Here is a 4,996-nt window from a genome sequence, read left to right on the forward strand (position 1 = left end):
GTGGGGGAGTGGGAGACGGGGGGTTAGGTTTTCCCCCGGGTGGGGGATATGGAGGGGGAAGTGGGGCGCCGGCTGGGCCGGCCCGGCTAGCCCAGTGTCCAGCTGGGCTGAAGCCCAGTAAGGGGGGAAGGGCTTTTCCTTTTACTTTCTTTTGGTTTTGTTTTGTTTTTCTTTACTGTTTTATTATTTTTATTTTCTGTTTTATCCTAGATACACATTATTTTTAGTTTAGTAAAATATGATAACTCCTAAAATAATGTTTCAAAATAACTCACTACCCTAAAAAGTTTGTGATTAATAAGCTAGTTTAACATTTGTTTATTAATTTAATAGCATTCAAATAATTGTTTTTGCTACTATTTTATTTAGTTAAGTGCATTTAAACTTTTTATAATGACTTGGTTTACCCACCAACATTACTTATGAATTATTTGGCTCACTCCGAACATTTTAGTTTTAATATTTGAAACCTTTTGTTGTTTGCCATATTTTTGAATTTGAATTTTGAATAGTTTTCAAACTAACGCGAGATTAGCAACAGTAATCGAGGTGACGTGGCATCATTAGTAGAGGTTACTGTAGCTTGATTATCCGGGCGTCACAGGATTGGTGCAAGCATCTCAGAGTTGGAATATACGCTTTAATGAGGTGATCAAAGCATAGATATGGGTTTATACAGACTTACAGTGAAGCATGTATTTACAGAAAGTGAGTGGGAGCTCTGTAGCATTTCTGATATTATATGTGGATGACATATTATTGATTGGAAATGATATATAATTTCTGGATAGTATAAAAGGATACTTGAATAAGAATTTTTCAATGAAAGACCTCGATGAAGCTGCTTATATATTGGGCATCAAGATCTATAGGGATAGATTGAGACGCTTAATAGGACTTTCACAAAGCACATACCTTGACAAAGTTTTGAAGAAGCTCAAAATGGATCATCAAAGAAAGGGTTCGTGCTTGTGTTACAAGGTGTGAAGTTGAGTCAGACTCAAAGCCCGACCACTGCAGAAAATAGAGAGAAAATAAAAGTCATTCCCTATGCCTCAGCCATAGGTTCAAGGGGAGGTCTGTGTTCCGCCTGAGGAGCGAGCTGGCCAGCGATATAGGCATTGGCATGGGCAACCTCGTCATGTGCGTCCAGGCGGCACTAACGAGCGGCCTACCCCACTCGCCGTCAACCTACCCCGCGGCACGCGGACCCTTTACATCGTCGTCCTCATGGCCGGGGAGCCAGCCCCAGGTGAGAGGCCTACCCCGATGCATCTTTGGTTTTGCTTTAATGAAATTGTTAGTCCCAAAAACAGTTTACTGGAACTGCTGCTACTCTGTTGAGACACAAAATTCAGGACTGTTGTGTTTTTGATAGAAGTAAAAGTAGTTGAATGCTAGAAAGAGGTCTGAAGCTAATTAGTTGTTGGGAGAAAAACATTTTATCAACACGTATTCACACTCAACCTTGATTTGGAAATTATTGTTTTTGAACTGTCCATGATTTAGATGAATCCAGCTCTTCAATTTAATCTGTATGCTGTTAGCAGGAAACTTTGGAACTTGAAAACCCAAATCTGGTTCAGTTGAGTAAACAGCAAGAAACACATATTTTTGGTCTTGAACTTGTTTTGCATGTTGGTGGATGGCCATGCTTGTGCTGTAAGTAGAAGTTAAATGGAAATAATGTTTAGATTTCTTCAAAGAAACACTGAATAAAACAGTTAATAGTAGGTATGTACAAAACGTGGTCTGAAGCTTGTTGGGAGAAAATCATTACATAAGGCACATATTCACACTAAACCTTGATACAGAAATTATTGGTTTCATACTACTGTCCTTGATACAGATAATTTAGGTTTCCCATTTTGTACTACTTGCCGCTAGTAGAAACTTTGACATGATATTTAAGTTATTAATCTTTTCCAGTGGTTGTATTGCCTTTGACATGATGCCTGACTTCCTCACCTTCTGCTCTAATTCAGCCAACGTCGAGCTGCGGTACCCGGATGTCGGTGCAGAGTAGAAAAGGATAAGAGCAGGACTCCAACCGCCGCCTCGGACACGATGACATGAGAACTCAGAAGTGCATTCTGCATTGAGATATAGGTTTAGGAAAACCCTAGCAGCTCTTGTGATTCTGCTAGCTGAAACTGATTCATTTTCTAGATAGGAGGAACCACTGTGGTTCTGAACTTCAGGACCAGTGTGAAGTGAACATTGGTTCATAATGTTTGCTTCTTATTCTAGATGCTACTTCAGCACTGCTGCCGACTGCATTTCTTTTAGGTGTCACAGCAGTTAATTCAGCACTCGACTTTAAATGTGCCTTTTCAGGTTTCAGTCCATCAGCAGAAAATGAATTTTTATTTTGACAGAGTTCTCAACAAAATTGTATCCCACGACATAGTAAGAATACTAGTTTCTGCAAATTACACTGTTCTCAGGTTATAGTATCCCACAACACTATAATAATCATGGGTATTAACTGTCAGGTCCTTTAGAGTCTCTCACTACCCTCCCTGTACGCCACGGCTAGACAAATCAACAAACACCTTACAGGCACAACACGGCTAATTAAAGAACACACAAAGGCCACCGATTTCCACCCCTCGTTTCAATGGGGTTGCCTTCTTTTGCTTATTCAGTACCTCCTCTTCGAGTCCATACAGAGAAAATTACACATTTGGTCCTCGAATTTGCATCGGAACTTGAGAAATGCTTCAGTATGGTCCTTGAATACACAAATACATAACATCTAGAGAAGGAGGAAATGAGAATATCACCACCCGCATGCATCAACCCCTCCCACATGTCACAAAACCGCCTATTGCCAGCCAATGGCATCAGAGCGCAAAGAAAACATCTAATTTAGTTGGGACCCACCATAAGGTTATGTCAAGAGAACGGACATGCGCACTGCTGATCTTACCCGGAACGGCACAGGCAACACAGAGCACTTGCCATCAAACCAGGATGGCACGGCCGGGCAGGCCCCACGACCAAAAAATGCTGGCCAAGCATGTCCACGATGACGAGAAGCCGGGTTGGCAAAGATCCTCCAAGTCCGATGAAGTTGAGCGGGTGAAGGCGACCCACATGCGCCGGTCGACAAAGCCCGTGAAGTAACAGGGCAGGCTAGTCCCTCCATGTCTTGCCAGACCAAGCCCCTTGCGTCCGCCCGGGAAAGCCACCCACGCGTCCGGACAGGATCAATGGCCAAAAAAACAACGCGGCCATGCACACAGCCCAACAACCTTCATAGGTTGGCCCCACAAACCACCATGATGTTGCACAACATAGGGCCCAATCGGCGCGAGTGAACCAGCATGCCGTGAGCCCAACGGTGTTGACATCCGGATCCACAAGACAATCGGCGCTGCAGATGCAACACACGAATCTGACTGGTTCGCTCCTGGCAGAGGGAGCCCCGCACACCACCTGGCTTGCGCGATCGCCACGCACCCCGGCTTGCGTGACCAGACCAACCCGACGTGCATGGTGAGGACGTCAGTGGGTGGGTCCGGCCACACCATCGCACGGGGGGCAGCGCGAGGGACATCCCTCGTGGCCATGCCCAATGCCACCCAATGACGATAGCCTCGGTCGTGCACTCGCGGTCCACCTGTCATGGACCGCCGAGGTGGATCACCCAGGTGTTCGCCGTCCGAGCAGATCAGATGGCGCGGAGAGCCCCCGAGAGGCCCCCGCGGCACGCCACCGGCAAACGGACAACGCGGAGGCCCTCTCAGCCCTCGGTGAGCCCCAGGAAATGGGTATTCTAACACCCCTTATAGGAATAATCCGTGCCACTACATAATGTATCAGTTTTAAATGGACCTAAATCATCAATCTTGATCGTTGGTATCCTCAATCTAACTGTTGAGAGCGGCGGGATTCACATGAACAGTACCCATCAGCTAGTTGTCTCCGATGTGTTCTAGAACCATCACGTCATCTTTACCACAAAAAGGTAAAGGTGCATGCCTCCTAGGCAAGCAGAAGATGTGTTGGGTGGGTTGTAGATGGTTCTAGAAAGAGAATGAGAGAGAAGAATACTAGTTATTTTCCTTTGTTTTTTTTAAACTTTTGTCACCAGTCAATAGGAAGTACACTTTTTAAAGTACACTTTTCTAATATTTCTTTTTTACAACAGTAATAATCCAATCCTTTCTGCATTCAAATATAGACCATATTGTTTTGCATTTCTTTTCGGTGTAGCCTAATGCTTTTCTCCTTATAGGAACAAACCTCACCAAGGAACATTAACATCAAGGTAGACACGAGCTCTCAAAATTCTCGAAGGATTGATTATTCCCTTGTTGACGATCACCATTATGGGCGGCTCCCCTACCTTTCTGAAAACCATCTATGTCAGTTCCTTCTTTCTCATGAGACCATCTGACACACCATGAATCATTGCCGAGACCGGAATCTTATCCAGTTTATAATCCTCCACATTGCTAGAACCATCATACTCTTGCATCACTACTACCGCATCTCGAAACAACCATAGGCCTCCATCTATCACTCGTTTCCAATCCCTCTGGCAGCTAAGCTGAAAAATGAATAAATTTGCTCCCATGGTCCTGAAGTAATTTGCCGTGTCGACGCCCACGCAGTGCGCATTGCATTAAACATAGCAGCGTGACTAAACATTCTAGTGGTATGGACTATGAAGATTGCCAGCCATCGAACCTCATTAATCAGAGTCTTCAACTTTGCACAGAAATCAAGGTCCATTTCTTCTTCACCATGCAGATTGAGTCCTTCAAAACGATCTTCCAGAGACAGTTCCAATCCCAAATTGTGTTCCTCCTTATCTACTTATGGCTGACCCCCATCGTCTTAGATCCATCTCGCTCCTCAGTCCACATTACCGACTGGCTGCACCCTGACAGGCACTTCCTTCTCTAACTCCTCTTCCCTCTACCCTAGTTCTCCATCTATCTTTCCTCCAAGTCTTTCCCAACAACCACGGGTGGATCCGTGAAGC

Source organism: Triticum aestivum, unplaced genomic scaffold (genome assembly GCF_018294505.1).
Source record: "Triticum aestivum cultivar Chinese Spring unplaced genomic scaffold, IWGSC CS RefSeq v2.1 scaffold58054, whole genome shotgun sequence".
Taxonomy (NCBI): domain Eukaryota; kingdom Viridiplantae; phylum Streptophyta; class Magnoliopsida; order Poales; family Poaceae; genus Triticum; species Triticum aestivum.